The sequence below is a fragment of the Phyllobates terribilis genome, unplaced genomic scaffold (genome assembly GCF_046119375.1).
Source record: "Phyllobates terribilis strain yellow unplaced genomic scaffold, ASM4611937v1 Scaffold_1__5_contigs__length_1240528914, whole genome shotgun sequence".
Taxonomy (NCBI): domain Eukaryota; kingdom Metazoa; phylum Chordata; class Amphibia; order Anura; family Dendrobatidae; genus Phyllobates; species Phyllobates terribilis.
The window spans coordinates 284,755,696-284,777,444 of NW_027362761.1; positions in this window are offsets into that span (position 1 = coordinate 284,755,696).

The window sequence follows — 21,749 nt, forward strand, 5'->3', positions numbered from 1 at the left end:
GACTCATTGCTGGCCACCTTAGAAGTCTCCAGTGCTTTCTCTCAAACCATTTTATAGTGCTTTTGGAAGTGTGTTTTGGGTCACTGTCCTGCTGGAAGACCCATGACCTCTGAGGGAGACCCAGCTTTCTCACACTGGGCCCTACATTATGCTGCAAAATTTGTTGGTAGTCTTCAGACTTCATAATGCCATGCACACGGTCAAGCAGTCCAGTGCCAGAGGCAGCAAAGCAACCCCAAAACATCAGGGAACCTCCGTCATGTTTGACTGTAGGGACCGTGTCCTTTTCTTTGAATGCCTCTTTTTTTTTCCTGTACACTCTATGTTGATGCTTTTTCCCAAAAAGCTCTACTTTTGTCTCATCTGACCAGAAAACATTCTTCCAAAACGTTTTAGGCTTTCTCAGGTAAGTTTTGGCAAACTCCAGCCTGACTTTTTTATGTCTCGGGGTAAGAAGTGGTGTCTTCCTGGGTATCCTACCATACAGTCCCTTTTCATTCAGACACCGACGGATAGTATGGGTTGACACTGTTGTACCCCCGGACTGCAGGGCAGCTTGAACTTGTTTGGATGTTAGTCGAGGTTCTCTATCCACCATCCGCACAATCTTGCGTTGAAATCTCTCGTCAATTTTTCTTTTCCGTCCACATCTAGGGAGGTTAGCCACAGTGCCATGGGCTTTAAACTTCTTGATGACACTGTGCACGGAAGACACAGGAACATTCAGGTCTTTGGAGATGGACTTGTAGCCTTGAGATTGCAACTGGCTGCAAGTGTGATTTAGTTATTGCCAACACCTGTTAGGTGCCACAGGTAAGTTACAGGTGCTGTTAATTACACGAATTAGAGAAGCATCTCATGATTTTTCAAACAGTGCCAATACTTTTGTCCACCCCCTTTTTTAGATTTGGTGTGGAATTATATCCAATTTGGCTTTAGGACAATTCTTTTTGTGTTTTTTCACTGAAGTCAAATTAAATGAAGATAATAATACCAAAGAATTTGAGATTGCAATCATTTTTTGGAAGAAACTGAGTATTATCTTACAGAATTGCAGGGGTGCCAATACTTTTGGCCAGCACTGTATATACAGTATAGACCAAAAGTTTGGACACATCTTCTCATTTAAAGATTTTTCTGTATTTTCATGACTTTGAAAATTGTACATTCACACTGAAGGTATCAAAACTATGAATTAACACGTGGAATTATGTACTTAACAAAAAGGTGTGAAACAACTGAAAATATGTCTTATATTCTAGGTTCTTAAAAGTAGCCACCTTTTGCTTTGATGACTGCTTTGCACACTTTTTGCATTCTCTTGATCAGCTTCAAGAGGTAGTCACCGGAAATGGTTTTCACTTCACAGGTGTGCCCTCTCAGGTTTAATAAGTGGGATTTCTTGCCTTATAAATGGGGTTGGGACCATCAGTTGTGTTGTGCAGAAGTCTGGTGGATATACAGCTGATAGTCCTACTGAATAGACTGTTAGAATTTGTATTATGGCAAGAAAAAAGCAGCTAAGTAAAGAAAAACGAGTGGCCATCATTACTTTAAGAAATGAAGGTCAGTCAGTCCGAAAAATTGGGCAAACTTTGAATGTGTCCCCAAGTGCAGTTGCAAAAACCATCAAGCGCTACAAAGAGACTGGCTCACATGAGGACAGCCCGAGGAAAGGAAGACCAAGAGTCACCTCTGCTTCTGAGGATAAGTTTATCCGAGTCACCAGCCTCAGAAATCGCAGGTTAACAGCAGCTCAGTGTAACGGGTCTGGGAGGCGGAACCTCTGGGCTACAATACAAGGGGGTGGTCCTTGTAAGGGAGCGGGTGGCGACCAGGCAGGTAGTCACAGGAGGTGACCAGGACAGTCTCTGGGTGTACGGGCAGGAGGACACGGCAAGTGATCGGGGCAGTCTCTGGATAAAGGGTAGGTACGACCTGTGATGGCTGAACCTCCAGGTAGGCTAGCAAGGCAGAGGAATGTGTGCTCCCAGGTGAGCAAGCGAGAGTCTCTGGAAAAGCAGGTGGTCACAGCACGTGACGGCGGAGCCTCCAGGTAGGCAAGCAGGCAGGTAACGGAGAAGCGCTCCCAGGTGAGCGGGCAAGAGACTCTGGAATAGCTGGTGGTCACAGCACATGACAGCGGAGCCTCCGGGTAGGCAAGCAGGCAGGTAGCGGAGAAGCGCTCCCAGGTGAGCGGGCAAGAGTCTGGAGTAGCTGGTGGTCACAGCACGTGACAGCGGAGCCTCCGGGCTGGCAAGCAGGCAGGTAACGGAGAAGCGCTCCCAGGTGAGCGGGCAAGCTGGTCCATAGACAGACTGACTGGAGTTGTAAGGCAGACCGTCGGACCTCAGGCAAGCAGGCAGGTAGCTGAGGTGCGCTCCCAGGTGAGCGGGCAGGCTGGTCCTTAGACAGACTGACAGGAGTAGTAAGGCAGACCGTCGGACCTCAGACTAGCAGACAGGTAGCAAGTAATCAGGCAGGAATCTGACAGGTAACTGGCAGGTAACTGGCAACGGGACCTGAGGGCTGAAGCACAGGTGAGACACAGGTGCAAACAACATTGCTCGGGCACCTCCATTTTGGAGGAGGTGCCTTATATATGATGAAGTCCTCCGGCCATTGGACGGGGACTCCTTAGGACGGTGCGCGCGGCCCCTTTAAGAGGAGGGGAGCGCGCGCGCCCTAAGCACAGGGGCCGGGAAGGAGCGCGCGCTGAGAGCAGAGCGGGAGGAGGACGCCGGGAAGGAGCGCGCGCTGACAGCAGAGCGGGAGAGGGACGCCGGGCACGGGGCAGAGCGGTGAGGGGAGCAGCGTCCCTGCCTAGCAGAGGGCAGGGACGCCGGCGCTACAGTACCCCCCCCTTTAGGCCCCCCTTTTTTAGGCCAGACAGAAATTTAGCTAGGATGAGAGCGGCATGGATGTTCTCCCGGGGCTCCCACGTTCTCTCCTCAGGACCAAACCCCTTCCAATCTACCAGAAAAAAGGTCTTTCCTCTTACCCTTTTGGTGGCAAGAATGTTCTCTACCTCAAACTCGTCCTCAGCAGAAACCGGAGCAGGAGGCGTACCTGTAGACTTGGAAAAAGAGTTAAGTACCACAGGTTTGAGGAGAGATACATGGAAGGAGTTAGGGATCCGTAAGTTGGCCGGGAGTTTCAATTTATAGGCCACCGGGTTGATCTGACTGGTGACCTCCAGAGGTCCGATGAACCGAGGCCCTAACTTGTAAGAAGGTATCTTGAGTCGAACATATTTAGATGAGAGCCAGACCTTATCTCCTGGACGAAATTGAGGAGGATCCAGGCGTTTTTTGTCAGCGTGTCTTTTCATCCGTTCGGACGACTGAAGGAGTGCGGATCGGGTACTCTCCCAAATGGAGGAAAATTTGCTAACGAGAGATTCCGCAGCCGGGTTGTCCACCGAGGTGGAGACAGGAAAAGGAATCCGAGGATGCTGACCAAAGACTACAAAAAACGGGGATTTGGAGGAGGATTCGCTCTCGTGATTATTGTAAGAGAACTCGGCCCATGGTAGGAGATCCACCCAGTCAGAATGGTGGGCATTAATGAAGTGCCGGAGGTAACTGGTCAGGTTCTGATTGATCCGCTCCACTTGACCATTGGACTGTGGGTGGTAAGCGGAAGAGAAGTCCAGGGTGACGTCTAGTAGTTTACAAGTGGCTCTCCAGAAGCGTGAGGTGAACTGTACCCCACGATCCGACACGATGTGGAGGGGCAGGCCATGAAGACGGAAGATGTGACGAATAAAGTCTCTAGCTAGCTCGGGTGCAGACGGGAGGCCTGGCAGGGGAACGAAATGAGCCATCTTGGAGAAGCGGTCAGCGACCACCCAAATGACCGTACAACCGGCAGAGAGTGGGAGGTCAGTTATGAAGTCCATTGCAATATGCTGCCAGGGGGCAGCAGGTACTGGGAGCGGAAGGAGGCGACCGGCTGGCAGATGTCTCGGAACCTTGTTGCGGGCGCAGGACACACAGGCAGAAACAAAGTCTATTACATCCTTGTGCAGGGTAGGCCACCAGTAGTGCCGGGAAATAAGCTGGAGGGTCTTCTTCTGACCAGCGTGGCCAGCCAGTTTAGACGAGTGACCCCAGTGAAGGATCTTCTCCCGATCAGGTACTGATACGAACGTCTTTCCGGGAGGGAGACGATTTAGACTCACGGGAGCCACCTGCATTACTCTGGCGGGATCGATGATGTGTTTCGGATCTTCCTCAAGATCAGATACCAGAAAGGATCGAGACAAGGCGTCCGCCTTGACGTTTTTGTCAGCCGGGCGAAAATGAAGGACAAAATCAAAACGAGCAAAAAACAAGGACCACCGGGCTTGGCGCGGGTTAAGTCTCTGGGCATGCTGGAGGTAAGCCAAGTTCTTGTGGTCAGTGTAAATTATTACCGGGTGAAGAGCCCCCTCAAGCAGGTAACGCCACTCCTCCAATGCCAGTTTGATGGCCAATAACTCTCGATCTCCTATGGAATAATTGCGCTCTGAGGAGGAGAAGAGTTTAGAGAAGAAGCCGCAAGTTACCATCCTCCCGGAAGAAGATTTTTGAGTAAGTACCGCTCCAGCTCCAGAGGAGGAGGCGTCCACTTCCAGGAAGAACTGCTTGTTGCCGTCCGGGCGATGCAGCACCGGGGCGGAAGAGAAGGCCTGTTTTAAGGAAAGAAAGGCTTCTTCTGCTTCGGGCGGCCACTCTTTGGGATTAGTACCCTTACGGGTGAGCGCGGAAATTGGGTCAGTCCGGGAAGAGAAGTGTGGTATGAAGAGGCGGTAGTAGTTGGCGAAGCCCAGGAACCGCTGAATGCTCCGGTCGGGGCCATTTCTCGATGGCAGACAGTTTCTCTGGATCCATTCGTAGGCCGGTCTGAGAAATAATGTAGCCCAAAAACGGAAGCGAGGTCTGCTCAAAGAGGCACTTCTCGTATTTAGCGAAGAGGTGATTCTGCCTGAGCCTGAGCAGGACCTGACGAACGTCCCTCCGGTAAGTCTGGAGATCCGGAGAGAAGACCAAGATGTCGTCCAAGTACACCACTACGCAGGAGTAGAGAAGGTCCCGGAAGATGTCATTGACCAACTCTTGAAAGACGGCAGGAGCGTTACAGAGACCAAAGGGCATTACCAGGTATTCATAGTGGCCGTCCCGGGTGTTGAATGCCGTCTTCCATTCATACCCCTGACGGATACGAACCAGGTTGTACGCCCCACGGAGGTCTAGTTTGGTGAAGATTCTAGCCCCCCTCAGACGATCAAATAATTCTGGAATGAGCGGAAGGGGGTACTTATTCTTCACCGTGATCTGGTTTAGGCCTCTATAGTCTATACAGGGACGGAGAGAGCCGTCCTTCTTTTTGACGAAAAAGAAGCCTGCTCCCGCCGGGGAGGTAGATTTCCGGATGAATCCCCTGGCCAGATTCTCCTCAATATATTCGGACATCGACCGGGTCTCAGCAGCGGATAAAGGATAAATACGCCCACGGGGAGGAGTAGTACCGGGTAACAGGTCGATGGGACAGTCGTATGGTCTATGAGGGGGTAATGTCTCTGCCTCCTTTTTATTAAAGACATCAGCATAAGACCAATAAGGAATCGGAAGTCCAGGTAGATTAGCTGGGGTAGGAGAGGGACGGACGGGATGGACGGGAACAAGGCAGGTCTTATGACAGTCTTGTCCCCAGCGAAGGACTTCTCCGGTTTGCCAGTCAAGCACGGGTGCATGTCTCTGGAGCCAAGGTAGACCTAGCAAGAGGGCGTGAGAGAGTCCAGGCAGAACATGAAAGGAGATACTTTCAGAATGCAGCATTCCCACCTGCAGAGTAATGGATTCGGTGATGAGTTGGATGGGGCGTGGTAAGAGCCCCCCATCCACGGCAGCCACAGACAAGGGTACAGCCAGAGGTTTGGTGGGGATGCGGTATTTCTCTACCAGGTTCTGTGAAATAAGATTCCCGGCTGCTCCAGAGTCCAGTTGGGCTAGTTCGAAATAACGGTTCTCCCCGTAGACGATTGAAACTGACAACAGCAGGGATGGAGAGGATTTATTCTTGTCTAGGTGGACCTCTCTGAGCGAACCTAGACACAGGCGTTTCCCGACCTCTCCGGGCAGGCACGGATCCGGTGCTCCTTACTGCCACAGTAGAAGCAGGTCCCCTCGGCACGGCGTAAGTCCTGACGGGTCTTGACCATCTTGGTCTGGTCGACCTGCATAGGCTCAGGAGGGTGTACCTGGTTAGAGACAGAAGGAGTGATGGGTTTCTGAAAAGTAGGAGCTAGACGTAGTAACCTCCTCTCACGGGTGACCTCTCTGGCACGCTCCTGGAACCGTAGGTCAATCCGGGTGGCAAGAGTTATTAAGTCATCGAGAGTGGTAGGAATGTCCCGACCGGCAAGTTCATCTTTAATACGGCCGGACAGACCCTCCCAGAAGACGGAAACCAGAGCGTCGTTATCCCAGGCCAGCTCCGAGGCAAGGGTACGGAACCGTATGGCATATTGGCCCACGGTGAGGCTTTCCTGACGGAGGCGTAGCAATGATGATGCGGATGAGGCCTTCCGTCCGGGTTCGTCGAAGACTTTCCGGAAAGCCGTGAGAAAAGCAGGCAAGTTGGACACCAGGGGGTCTCCTCTCTCCCACAGAGGATTTAGCCAGGCCAGAGCCTCCACGGTGAGATGGGACATGATGAATGCAATTTTGGCTCGGTCGGAGTTAAACTGGTGGGACAATAGTTCAAAGTGCAGGGTGCACTGATTTATGAAGCCCCGAGCCTGGACGGAGTCGCCTCCGAAGCGAGGAGGTGCAGAAAGCCGGGGTCCGGGGTAGGATACCATGGTATTAGTGGGCAGCGGAGCTGCCGGATTGCGAGACATGGCACTGGCGGAGGTTGTCGGTGGAGCAGTCAGAGTGTCCAGGCGAGTATTGACATTCCGCAGGTGACCCAGGATGGACTCCTGTTGGGACCTTTGACGGGACAGTTCATGACACAGGTCCGAGAGCGAGGGAGCTTGGGTGCCACCGGGTTCCATGGCCCGAGCAAACTGTAACGGGTCTGGGAGGCGGAACCTCTGGGCTACAATACAAGGGGGCGGTCCTTGTAAGGGAGCGGGTGGCGACCAGGCAGGTAGTCACAGGAGGTGACCAGGACAGTCTCTGGGTGTACGGGCAGGAGGACACAGCAAGTGATCGGGGCAGTCTCTGGATAAAGGGCAGGTACGACCTGTGATGGCTGAACCTCCAGGTAGGCTAGCAAGGCAGAGGAATGTGTGCTCCCAGGTGAGCAAGCGAGAGTCTCTGGAAAAGCAGGTGGTCACAGCACGTGACGGCGGAGCCTCCAGGTAGGCAAGCAGGCAGGTAACGGAGAAGCGCTCCCAGGTGAGCGGGCAAGAGTCTCTGGAATAGCTGGTGGTCACAGCACGTGACAGCGGAGCCTCCGGGTAGGCAAGCAGGCAGGTAGCGGAGAAGCGCTCCCAGGTGAGCGGGCAAGAGTCTGGAGTAGCTGGTGGTCACAGCACGTGACAGTGGAGCCTCCGGGATGGCAAGCAGGCAGGTAACGGAGAAGCGCTCCCAGGTGAGCGGGCAAGCTGGTCCATAGACAGACTGACCGGAGTTGTAAGGCAGACCGTCGGACCTCAGGCAAGCAGGCAGGTAGCTGAGGTGCGCTCCCAGGTGAGCGGGCAGGCTGGTCCTTAGACAGACTGACAGGAGTAGTAAGGCAGACCGTCGGACCTCAGACTAGCAGACAGGTAGCAAGTAATCAGGCAGGAATCTGACAGGTAACTGGCAGGTAACTGGCAACGGGACCTGAGGGCTGAAGCACAGGTGAGACACAGGTGCAAACAACATTGCTCGGGCACCTCCATTTTGGAGGAGGTGCCTTATATATGATGAAGTCCTCCGGCCATTGGCCGGGGACTCCTTAGGACGGTGCGCGCGGCCCCTTTAAGAGGAGGGGAGCGCGCGCGCTCTCGCCCTAAGCACAGGGGCCGGGAAGGAGCGCGCGCTGAGAGCAGAGCGGGAGGAGGACGCCGGGAAGGAGCGCGCGCTGACAGCAGAGCGGGAGAGGGACGCCGGGCACGGGGCAGAGCGGTGAGGGGAGCAGCGTCCCTGCCTAGCAGAGGGCAGGGACGCCGGCACTACACTCAGATTAGAGACCAGGTCAATGCCACACAGAGTTCTAGCAGCAGACACATCTCTACAACAACTGTTAAGAGGAGACTTTGTGCAGCAGGCCTTCATGGTAAAATAGCTGCTAGGAAACCACTGCTAAGGACAGGCAACAAGCAGAAGAGACTTGACTTGTTTGGGCTAAAGAACACAGGGAATGGACATTAGAATTAGTGTTGAGCCACCCCCGTAGTGTTCGAGTTCGGTTCGGTTCGTCGAACACACGTGTGTTCGCCGAACTGTTCGTCGAACTGTTCGTCGAACACCTTCGAACACCGTTAAAACCAATGGCAGGCAAACAAAAACACATAGAAACACATAGAAAACACCTTCAAAGGTGTCCAAAAGCTGACAAACTGCTCAGAAGACACAACTAACACATGGAAAAGTGACAAGTACATATAGTCATGCGAAAATAAAAGAGGTGGAGGAGTAAAAGGAGGGGGAGACACAGATATAGGCATGTCATGCCCTTCTAAAATCCAAAAAGTGAGAAGCCGACACAGCCAGTCCGCTCCTGCCCGTGCCACCTCCGTGTCGCCGGGTTTGTGCCAGAGCCGCGGTGAACCCTGATGGCCAGCCCCCCTCTCCCAATACTGGTGCCTGTCCGCTGGTGGGTCGAGCGAGCCCCCCTGTGGTGGAGGCAGCTCTAAGCTTTTTAATTTAAATTGTCTCTCTAATTTGAATGAATACACTTTAAATCCATTTACAAGGATCTATTGGAGGGCAAGTCTCATGCCAGCAGCCGCGTAATTCCAGCTCCAGTAGCGTCCACTAAAGCTGCTGCAGTTAAAAAGCTTTTATAAGGATCGAGCTCGGCTGTCCACCGCAAGGCATCCTACTGCCAGTCCCAGCCCCTATACCTTGGGGTGCCTCCTGATGCTCTTCACTGAGTATCCCATGGTCCCGAAGCATTTCCTTTGAAAAAATTAAGTGTCTAAACTACAGTTGGTGTAGCTTGCTTAACAGCCGGGATAATCCGCTGACTAGCAGACACTGCTACTAGGCACAAAGTATTTCCTGGGCTAGATGCAGTTAAAAATTTGTAATTAGATACTCTCGTTGGATGCTGAGAAAGCATTCCATATAGTCTCCTGGCACGCCATATATGATTCTCTTAAAAAGCTTGGGGTAGGGGTCTAGGGGACCCTTTTATAGCCAAAATCACGGCCCTGTATCGCAATACGTCACCTAGGCTGAAGATAAATGGAACTGTAGCACCCTGAGGGCTCGGTTGCTACAGACGTATTGCACCTCACCCAGAGGTGTGATATCTCACTCTCAGGTAAGGATGGAGTGTGGATCAGGACCCGACACCTGCATGCATTACACCACATTGCCGTGGGGCAGGGCGACCAATATGCCCCTGAGATGGGCACGACAGTCCCTGTCCCTGGCTGGAGTGTGGGAAGGGAACACTGAGGAAGGGGAACCCTGTAGTGCAGGAGCAGGGAGGAAGCAGTTCCTGGGTGCATTGAGAAGGGAGTATAAAAGGTGGGCACCATCTTAGTTCAGTGCAGAGAAGTCTGAGCAGAAGTGGCAGGGAGCAGGGGCTCTGCATGAGCTCTGCTCCGGAGGCGGGCCTAGTAACAGAGGCCCAGGCCTGGAAGAGGGAGAAGGAAGGAAGAGTAGCGGAGAAGGCTCTAGGAACGAGGATTGAAGGGATCCCAGGGGTGCGGACGGGCGAGTCGCCACCGCACGCCCGAATCCACCTGGAGGGGTCAGGCCAAAGGGGGAGACCAAAGGGGGAGACCGGTCCCCGAACTAGTGGAGGCAGGAAACGACCCTCAGCTAGAAATCGGAGGCTCTGACATTTTATGTGGCGCAGCCCCTCGCTACACCCGCTAGGAAGGCACCACATAGGGTCAGGGAAACTGGCGCCAAGTTTACCAAGAGGAGGCCTGAGGCAGCCGGACAGAAGTGTTGGTAAGAAAGGCCAGACAATGGACACACAAAGGGGGTCCTGTGAAGTGCTCCAAAGTTATCTGGGAGTTGTCTGAGCCCCTCACCTGGTGAGCACAGTACGACGTGGGCAGCCGTTACCTGCAGACGTGGTCTGGATAATAAAAACTGTGAGTAAAGGCCCTGGACTGCATCACTGACTCCGTGTCGTTACTGCTGCTGCCCTGCACCATCACCCCCATCCTCCGCATACACTGCCCTGAGGCTATACTCCTCCCGTGGGGAGTTATGCTACGCTCTGCTGCACCCACAACACCAGCCTCAGCGGTCTGCCCTGTAGCGGCGGTTCACTCTGACCGCAATCCACGGGTGGCGTAGTCGGACATTTAAACATCAAAACCACATAAATAGTTCCGCCACTGGTTTGACCGCCATGAGCCACGGAACCGGGTCGCCGCCACGAAGACTACAACCACCAGCATCCACCAAAAAGGGTCCGGCTCCGGGTGTCCCAAGTCCCAGGGGGTGCGTCAGAACATTTTCATCACCTTTCACAATCACCAATGGGACAAGGTAGGGATGTCCTCTGTCCCCTCTCTTATACATCCTAGTGACGGAGCACCTGCTCTCATCAATTCGCCATAACCCCAATATTAGGTGGATTGAGGTGGGAGGCACCGAGTACAAGTGCTCTCTATTTGCTGATGATGTCCTAGTATATATCACTCAATCACATATATCCATCCATGCTGTTATGGCTGAAATAGATCACTTTGTTACATGGTAAAATTTTAAAATCAATGCAGCGAAGTCTGAGGCCCTCGATGTCTCCCTCCCCAAATCCATAAAGGATTCCATCCAGTCCAACTTTCCCTTTGCCTGGCCCTCACAGGGTATCAAATACTTAGGAATTCCTATTCATAGAGACCTCTCCCATCTATGTTATCTTAATTTTGGGCCCTTTATTGAACAATTCCATACAGACCACGGTTGGCAAGTTAGAACTGTAAGATTCACTACGTGAACCGCTGGTGTTTTGTGGAAAAGCACATGTACACCGCGTTCCAAATTATTATGCAAAAAGTGTTTAGGAGTGATAAGGGAAGAATTTGTTTGTTTGTCAGTTAAACTCATTGATGGTGATGTGTGTCAGGGCTCTTTATATCACTGTAAGCAATTGCAGACACCTGTGCTAATTAGTTTGGCAGGTGTGTCCAATGAAAGGCAAGACTACTTAAGAAGGCTCTCTCACATTATTAAGCAGCCTACATTTTCTGCCAAAATGGGAAAGAAAAAGGATGTGTCGGCTGCTGAGAAGCAACAAATTGTGGAGTGTTTAGGTCAAGGCATGACTACAATCAACATTGTGCGATGATCAGGATGAAGTGTCTTGGCAATCAAGAAGTATGTAGCTGATTCACAGTACACACGTGTGCGTGCTGATAAGGGCAAATTGAGGACTCTTTCCTACAGGCAATTACGTCAGGTTGAAAGAACAGCGGCAAAAAAGCCTTGTCATAGCAGCAGACAAGTTTTTGAAGCTGCTTGTGCCTCCAACGTCCCCCGAACAACAAGATGCAGGGTCCTTCAGAGGTTTGCAGCTGTGCATACGCCATCCTGTCGACCTCCTCTATCCACTTCACACAAGCAGAAACGGCTCCAGTGGGCCAAACATTACATGAAGACTGATTTCAAAACTGTTTTGTTCACGGATGAGTGCCGTGCAGCGCTCGATGGTCCAGATGGATGGAGTGGAGGATGGCTGGTTGATGGACACCCCACGCAAACACGGCTACAGCGCCAACAAGGAGGAGGTGGAGTAATGTTTTGGGCTGGAATCATGGGGAGAGAGATTGTCGGCCCCTTTAGGATCCCTGAAGGCGCTAAAGATGAACTCCATAATGTATGTGGATTTTCTCAAACAGCACTTCCTGCCATGGTTCAAGAAGAAGAACCGTGTATTTCACAGCAAGATCATTTTTCTGCATGATAATGCACCATCTCATGCTGCACATAAAACATCTGCATCTCTGGCTGATATGGGCATAAAAGGGGACAAACTTATGGTGTGACCCCCATGCTCCCCTGACCTCTACCCCATTCAGAACCTTTGGAGCATCATTAAAAGGAGTGTCTATGATGGCGGGAGGCAGTTCACATCTAAGCAACAGCTCTGGGAGGGTATTCTGTCCTCATGCAAAACAATTGAAGCAGAAACCATCCAAAACCTGACAAATTCAATGGACGAGAGAGTTCAGAAGCTCCTTTCGAACAAGGGGTCCTATGTGAAAATGTAACATCACCTAGAATAAAGTTTTGAGTTGAAAACTGTTTGATTTCAGTTTCTAACAACCTGCTAATGCTTATAATTTCAAAAATGACCATTTTTATTAAAATGAAAAGGTTGATCGAAAAGTTTGGGGGATCTAAGAGTGTGGCAACCCAGTAGTCATGATTACTTCGAATTCTGACAATATGAGGGTCATGCTGCAGGTAGTGCAGCAAGAAGGCACTTATGTGTCTTGCGCATCTCGGAGCCCCAAAATTATTTTCCGGGCTAGATGCAGCTAAAAATTATTTTTAATTTTAAATCTGGTGGAGCTTATTATAGATGGCCTAATAGGATCAGTGCTGCACACTGCTACAAAGCCCAAATTATTTTCCAGTCAAGATACAGATAAACATGATTAGTAATTTGAAAGCTTAAAACGTTTGGTAGGGTGATTTTAACCAATCATCAAGCTTTTACTCTCCCCAGGATGACACAGGGGTAGAAAAGTCGTTTCGGATCCATGATTTGTTCATCTTTATGAACGTGAGTCTGTCTACATTATCAGTGGAGAGCCGCGTGCGCTTATCTGTCAGCACACCACCAGCAGCGCTGAACACACGTTCAGACCGAACGCTGACTGCGGGGCATGACAAGATCTCCAAGGCGTAAGTGGCTAGCTCCGGCCATTTATCCAGATTGGAAGCCCAAAAAGAGCAAGGGTCCAGTGACACAGTCGTGGCTTCAATGTTTACTTGGAGATACTCCTGTACCATCGTCTCTAGGCGTTGACTATGTGTCAGACTTCTTGTCTCCTGTGGCCTTGCAAAGGATGGGCTAAAAAAGTGGTGAAATGATTCCGCAAAATTGATGTTACCAGCAGATACTGTGGTTCTGTTACGGTTTGAGTGCTGAACACTTGACGGTCCCACGGTTGGCAAGTTGGAACTGTGAGATTCACTACGTGCACCACTGGTATTTTGTGGAAAAGCACATGTAAGATTCTGCAACAGTCTCTGCTGATACTCCTGCATGCGTGCATCCCTTTCTATGGCAGGAATATTTTCTGCAAATTTACTTTTGTACCGGGGATCTAACAGTGTGGCAACCCAGTAGTCAGGATTATTTCTAATTCTCACAATTCGAGGGTCATGTTGCAGGTAGTGCAGCAAGAAGGCACTCATGTGTGTTGCGCATCCAGGAGCACCAAGTCCCTGTTGTGTTGGTGGCGGGGTAACAATCATGCTTCCTTCCTCTGTCCTCTCCCCCCAACCTCGCACAACAGAAATGTGATCAAGGTCTCCCTCATCTGATGAGTCTTCCATCAGTTCATCCTCCACTTCTTCCTGGGCTCCTGCACCTTCCTCACTAGTTTGGCTGCTACCATGCGCCCTGGTAAAACCATCTCCCCCACCCTCACATGCCTGCCGCCTTGGTGCTGCCGACCGTCTGGACCTTGCAGATGTTAGCCCTTCCGCATACAACTCCTCCTCCTCTACTTCCTCCACCTCCTCTTGTGCCACCACCTGACTCCGAATTCTGTTTAACATGTGCTCCAGCATGTAAATCACTGGAATAGTCATGCTGATAATGGCATCGTCAGCACTAAACATCTTCGTCGCCATTTCAAAACTGTGCAGAAGGGTGCATAGGTCCCTGATCTGAGACCACTCCTCCAGCGTGATTTGCCCCACCTCTGAATCTCGTTGGCCCAGGTATACGTCAGAACGTATTGCACCAGGGCTTGTCGGTGCTGCCACAGTCGCTGCAACATGTGCAGAGTTGAATTCCACCGGGTAGGCACATCGCATTTTAGCCGGTGAAGTGGCAGGCCCAACGACTTCTGTAGAGATGTAAGTCGCTGAGCTGCGGGATGCGAACGGCGGAAGTGAGCACACAGTGACCGTGCATTCTGCAGAAGGCCATCTAGTCTGGGATAGTGGGCTAAAAATTGCTGGACAACCAGGTTCAACACGTGAGCCATACAAGGCACGTGTGTGACATTGCCCCGGCGAAGGGCCGCACCCAGGTTTGCAGCATTGTCGCACACGGCCTTCCCTGGTTTCAGGTCCAGTGGAGACAACCATTCATGAAATTGGTTCTCCAGAGCTGACCACAACTCCTCAGCTGTGTGACTCACATTTCCCAGACATTTCAATGTAAAAACCGCCTGATGACGTTGAGCCCTACTGCCAGCATAGTAAGGAGGTGTGCAGGATCCCTTCTGCGCAGTTAGAAAGCTTGTGGCATGACCAGACAGGCTTTGGGTGCTGGTGGAAGACCGAGAGGAGGTTGAGGAGGCAGAAGCAGTGGAGGAACTTTGACATAAAGAGGATTGACGCACAACTCGTGGGGACGGCAAGACTTGGACAGCAGCCCCTTGTCCTGCTGTCACCATAGTTACCCAGTGCCCAGTCAGCGACATGTAACGCCCCTGTCCATGCCTACTCGTCCAAGTGTCTGTGGTGAAATGCACCCTGTCACACACAGAGTTTCTCAAAGAAGCGGTGATGTTGTGTGCGACATGCTGGTGGAGCGCAGGCACACCTTTCTTTGAGAAGTAGTGCCGACTGGGCATCTGGTACTGGGGCACTGCGACGGACATAAGGTCTCGAAAATCCTCTGTGTCCACCAGGCGGAAAGGCAGCATTTCTGTAGCCAAGAGCTTGCAGATGGTGAAATTCAACCTCTTAGCTTTCTCATGGCTAGGAGGAAATGGTCTTTTACTTGTCCACATCTGAGGGACCGAGGGCTGGCTATTGTGCTTAGACGGGGTTGATAAGGGTGTCCCCGGCAAACTGCCGGTCTGTGAGGAAGATGCAGGCGGACATGTTAGGTTGCCTTCATCCAAAGGTGGTGCTATCGATGTCGGACAGCGCTCAACACCAGCTGGTGTTACCACCTCCAAAGAAAATGATGACCTGCCAATCACGCTGGCTGTTGCGGGTAAAGAGGTGGCAGGTCTGCGCCCCAAAACAGGTGTGACTGCTGTCCCCCCAGTCACAGAGGATGAAGAGGCCGCGGATGCACAAGATATGGCAGACGGTGGTTGGCCCGGCCGGCTAGGCCGCATTGTAGCACACTGAGCTTCCCACTGCAACTTATACTTCATGTCCATGTGCCGGTTCATGCATGAAGTACTCAAACTATGTATTTTTTGGCCTCTACTTAGCTTTTGCTGACAAATGTTACAGATAACACGAGTTGGGTCATCTTTATCGATCTGAAAAAATGCCCAGGCTATGCAAGGCTTAGCACCCATGCGACCTGAAGAGCCACCACGACTTGTGGTGAGAGGCAGAGTTGTGTTTGAGGATGCAGTTGTTGACGTGCTTCCAGTACTACGTCTCTGTCCAGGAAGGCGCAACCTGACCTCGTCGTCACTAGCATCTTCCTCCACCTCCTCTGCTGACCTCATCTCTTGGCTGACTGTGGGTTGACAGTAAGTGGGATCTCCGACCTCATCATCATCACCCTGTGCGTTATCACACCCGTCGTCCTCAGAGCCAACCTGTTCCTGCCCTGACAAAAAACTAAAGTTGTCGCTCCAATCAGGTATTTGAGTCTTATCATCGTCTTCCTCATTGTCTCCACCAACAGGAGTTACAGTTTGGGAATGAGGGTCTACATTATGGTCAGAACCTTCTGCGTCTGGTCCTGGATCCGACTCATAAAGATTCTGGGCATCAGTGCAGATCATTTCCTCGTCTGGATTCACAGAAGCGCTGGAGTCGACCTCTGATTCCCAGGCTATAGTATGAGTAAACAGCTCTGCAGACTCAACCATCTGTTCTACCTCATACTCAGACGGGCAGCTGGAGATTTGGGAGCTGTGAGGAAGCAAGTGCGATTTGGGTGACACCTTTGAGGACTGGAGTATTTGTGATGTTGAAGTTGATGTGGAGGAGAGCCACTTAAAGGAGCACTTGATATCCGTTGAAGCACCTGCTGTTTTTGTGCCTCATCTGGAATTTGTAGCGATTGGCGTGGCCGTAAGAAAGGGATCTTATCACATTGTCCGCTAAAAGAAGTAGACATTTTAGTTTGGCTGGAAGATGTTCTTTCTTATGCAGATGTTACTGTTGCTTTAACACCTACCCCACGGACACAACCTTTTTTCCCCTTCCCAACACGCCTATTCCCCTTTCCACCAGCAGCAGGCCTTTTTCCACTCATTTTGGTGGTTAACTAATTCACAACTCTGGAGTTGTTTGCACAAAAAAACAATGGATGGTAACCGAGCAGAGCTGAGTGGCCAAACTTTGGTATTAGGCCAAAACTATTGGCTGGGTTAGATGCAGAAAAAAATTATTTTGAATTTGCAACCTGATGGAGGTCAGTATAGATGGACAAATACAACAAGTCCCACACACAGCTAGAAGCCCAAATATTTTTTCAGAGGTACTGTAGATGCAGATAAAAATTAGTTTTAATTTGCAACCTGATGGAGGTCAGTATAGATGGACTAATAGAGAAAGTCCGACACACTACTAGAAGGCCAAATATTTTTTCAGAGCTAGATGCAGAAAAAAATTATATTCAGTTTGCAACCTGATGGAGGTCAGTATAGATGGACTAATAGAGAAAGTCCGACACACTACTAGAAGGCCAAATATTTTTTCAGAGGTAGATGCAGAAAAAAATATATTCAGTTTGCAACCTGATGGAGGTCAGTATAGATGGATTAATAGAACAAGACCCACACACAGCTAGAAGCCCAATATTTTTTCAGAGGTAGATGCAGAAAAAACTATATTCAGTTTGCAACCTGATGGAGGTCAGTATAGATGGACTAATAGAACAAGTCCCACACACTGCTAGAAGCCCAAATATTTTTTCAGAGGTACTGTAGATGCAGATAAAAATTAGTTTTAATTTGCAACCTGATGGAGGTCAGTATAGATGGACTAATAGAGAAAGTCCGACACACTACTAGAAGGCCAAATATTTTTTCAGAGGTAGATGCAGAAAAAAATATATTCAGTTTGCAACCTGATGGAGGTCAGTATAGATGGATTAATAGAACAAGACCCACACACAGCTAGAAGCCCAATATTTTTTCAGAGGTAGATGCAGAAAAAAATATATTCAGTTTGCAACCTGATGGAGGTCAGTATAGATGGACTAATAGAACAAGTCCCACACACTGCTAGAAGCCCAAATATTTTTTCAGAGGTACTGTAGATGCAGATAAAAATTAGTTTTAATTTGCAACCTGATGGAGGTCAGTATAGATGGACTAATAGAGAAAGTCCGACACACTACTAGAAGGCCAAATATTTTTTCAGAGGTAGATGCAGAAAAAAATATATTCAGTTTGCAACCTGATGGAGGTCAGTATAGATGGACTAATACAACAAGTCCCACACACAGCTAGAAGCCCAATATTTTTTCAGAGGTAGATGCAGAAAAAAATATATTCAGTTTTCAACCTGATGGAGGTCAGTATAGATGGACTAATAGAACAAGTCCCACACACTGCTAGAAGCCCAAATATTTTTTCAGAGGTACTGTAGATGCAGATAAAAATTAGTTTTAATTTGCAACCTGATGGAGGTCAGTATAGATGGACTAATAGAGAAAGTCCGACACACTACTAGAAGGCCAAATATTTTTTCAGAGGTAGATGCAGAAAAAAATATATTCAGTTTGCAACCTGATGGAGGTCAGTATAGATGGACTAATAGAACAAGTCCCACACACTGCTAGAAGCCCAAATATTTTTTCAGAGGTACTGTAGATGCAGATAAAAATTAGTTTTTATTTGCAACCTGATGGAGGTCAGTATAGATGGACTAATAGAGAAAGTCCGACACACTATTAGAAGGCCAAATATTTTTTCAGAGGTAGATGCAGAAAAAAATATATTCAGTTTGCAACCTGATGGAGGTCAGTATAGATGGACTAATACAACAAGTCCCGCACACAGCTAGAAGCCCAAATATTTTTTCAGAGGTACTGTAGATGCAGATAAAAATTATTTTTAATTTGCAACCTGATGGAGGTCAGTATAGATGGACTAATAGAGAATGTCAGACACACTACTAGAAGGCCAAATATTTTTTCAGAGCTAGATGCATTAAAAAATTATATTCAGTTTGCAACCTGATGGAGGTCAGTATAGATGGATTAATAGAACAAGACCCACACACAGCTAGAAGCCCAATATTTTTTTCAGAGGTAGATGCAGAAAAAAATATATTCAGTTTGCAACCTGATGGAGGTCAGTATAGATGGACTAATAGAACAAGTCCCACACACTGCTAGAAGCCCGAATATTTTTTCAGAGGTACTGTAGATGCAGATAAAAATTAGTTTTAATTTGCAACCTGATGGAGGTCAGTATAGATGGAGTAATAGAATGATGCTATGCCCAAAAGATTTTACTTCACTAGGTGCAGTAAAAAAATTGGTATTCTATACACAGGTGGTATATCTTGCAACACAGATAGGCTACTCCACTGACTAACACACTCTGCAATAGGCCAAAAAGGATTAGCTTTGCTAGATTCAGCCAAATGCTGTGAAAAAAACTTGCACAGCACTGGCACAGACCTGCCTGGCAAAAACTGATAGGAACTCATGTAACCTAGTCCTGAAAAGGACTCCAATTACAATTAGTCTTTACTCCCAAAACCTATCTATTTAAGAGCACAGACCTCCCTGATAAAAGTCGTAGGAAATGCTGTAACCTAGTCCTTAAAAGGACTGCAATCACAACTATTCCCTACTCCCAAGCTATCTGTATATTCGTGCGAAAATTGGCTTGAAATTAACAAGGTATAGCGCACACAGCAACAGCGGTGCCGTCTAACACGCAGCTGCAGCAGTGAGAAAATGGTGGCGACGGGGAAAATGGCTTGGTCTTATAGGGCAAGGACATGTTACATACACTGCCAATGACACATGCCCTTGCTTGTGTGAAAAAAAGCACTTCGCTCCGTGTGTGCGCTGCTGATAGGCTGACAGATTGCACCTCCCCACTGTAAATGCGGGAAAGAGAAAAAAAAAATGGAGATCTTCATTATTCTTGCAGAGATCCATCCCCTGCCCCTCCCCCCGCCCCGCTGTACACTCAAACTGCGTATTAACATTAATTTTCATCATTACTGAGAAAAAATCCAGTTATGATTTTGGTGCACGAACAGTTATCGAACATAACCTCGAACAGCCGAATTTTTCTCAAATTGTTCGTGTTCGCCGAACGGCTCGAACACCGCCCAAAACAGCTCGAATTTGAGATTGGCGAACAGTTCGAGTAGAACAATGCTCATCTCTAATTAGAATAGTGGAAATCTGTTATTTGGTCTGATGAGTCCAAATTTGAGATCTTTAGTTCCAACCACCGTGTCTTTGTGCGACGCAGAAAAGGTGAACGAATGGACTCTACATGCCTGGTTCCCATCGTGAAGCAAGGAGGAGGAGGTGTGATGGTGTGGGGGTGCTTTGCTGGTGACACTGTTGGGGATTTATTCAAAATTGAAGGAATACTGAACCAGCTTGGCTACCACAGCATCTTGCAGCGGCATGCTATTCCATCGGGTTTGCGTTTAGTTGGACCATCATTTATTTTTCAACAGGACAATGACCCCAAACACATCTCCAGGCTGTGCAAGAGCTATTTGACCAATAAGGAGTGTGATGGGGTGCTACGCCAGATGACCTGGCCTCCACAGTCACCAGACCTGAACCCAATTGAGATGGTTTGGGGTGCGCTGGACCGCATAGTGAAGGCAAAAGGGCCAACAAGTGCTAAACATCTCTGGGAACTCCTTCAAGATTGCTGGTAGACCATTTCCGGTGACTACCTCTTGAAGCTCATCACGAGCATGTCAAGAGTGTGCAAAGCAGTCATCAAAGCAAAAGGTGGCTTCTTTGAAGAACCTAGAATATAAGACATATTTTCAGTTGGTTCACACTTTTTTGTTAAGTAAATAATTCCATATGTGTTTGTTCATAGTTTTGATGCCTTCTGTGTGAATGTACAATTTTCAAAGTCATGAAAATACAGAAAAATCTTTAAGTGAGAAGGTGTGTCCAAACTTTTGGTCTGTACTATATATATATATATATATATATATATATATATATTTTATATATATACAGGGTGGTCCAAAAGTAGGTGGACAGAAAGTGTAATAAGGTTATGAAGGGGGAGATTTATGAAACAAAATCTTCTTTCAAATTATCCGGCCATATTAACAGACATAATTATATTTACTGGTATAATGAGAACATGCATTTAACATTAGAGCAACAACTAAATGAGCCTGGTGTCAATGTTTGGGGTGGTATTTCAAGTTTTGGATTTTTAGGACCAATATTTTTTGATGTAACAGTCACAGGAGATAAGTATCTCAAAATTCTAATGAATCAAGTTGTTCCCCAGTTACAGTAACAGCCTAATTCAAATGACCTTTATTTCCAACAAGATGGGGCCCTCCACATTATTCAAGAGTAGTCCGCGAGTATCTTGATGAAACATTTCCTAATAAATGGATTGGCCGAAGAGGCCCACTTGATTGGCCGGCACGTTCACCAGACTTGACCCCAATGGATTTTTTCTTACTCAAGGACAAAGTTTATAGTCAAAAACCAAAAAGTGTCAGTGATTTGAAAAATTACATAAGAGATGCATTTTAAGAAATTAATACCCAAAGAGACTTGTGCAAAAAAGTTTGTGAAAGCGTAAGAGGCAGACTTCAAAGCTGTGCAAATAGTAATGGAAAACAGTTAGAGCACCTGCATTGATAAAATTTAAGGGCTTTTGTATTATTGTTCAGAATAAAATTTAATTGTCAATCTAACGCTTGTGTTAGTAAATAAAATGTTATATATAAATCAAAATAAAAGTTATTACTTTTTGGCCACCTACTTTTGGACCGCCCTGTATATATACCTCGGTCTTGATCCCAACCCTAACCCACCTCTTCAACCTGTCACTAACAACTGGTGTCTTGCCCTCATGATTCAAACACGCCTCAATCACACCCATCCTCAAAAAGCCCTCCCTTGACCCATCCTCTCTGACTAGCTACCGCCCCATATCACTTCTTCCCTATGCCTCAAAACTACTGGAACAACATGTCCACCTTGAACTGTCCTCCCATCTTTCCTCATGTTCCCTCTTCAACTGCTTACAATCTGGCTTCTGACCACATCACTCGACTGAAACTGCCCTGACCAAAGTCACGAATGACCTACTAACCGCCAAATCCAAGTGACATCACTCCGTCCTCCTCCTCCTGGACCTGTCATCTGGCTTTGACACAGTCGACCATTCCCTCTTACTACAGATCCTCTGATCTCTTGGTATCAAGGACTTGGCCCTATCTTGGATCTCCTCCTACCTAACAGACAGGACTTTCAGCGTCTCCCACTCGCACACCACCTCCTCA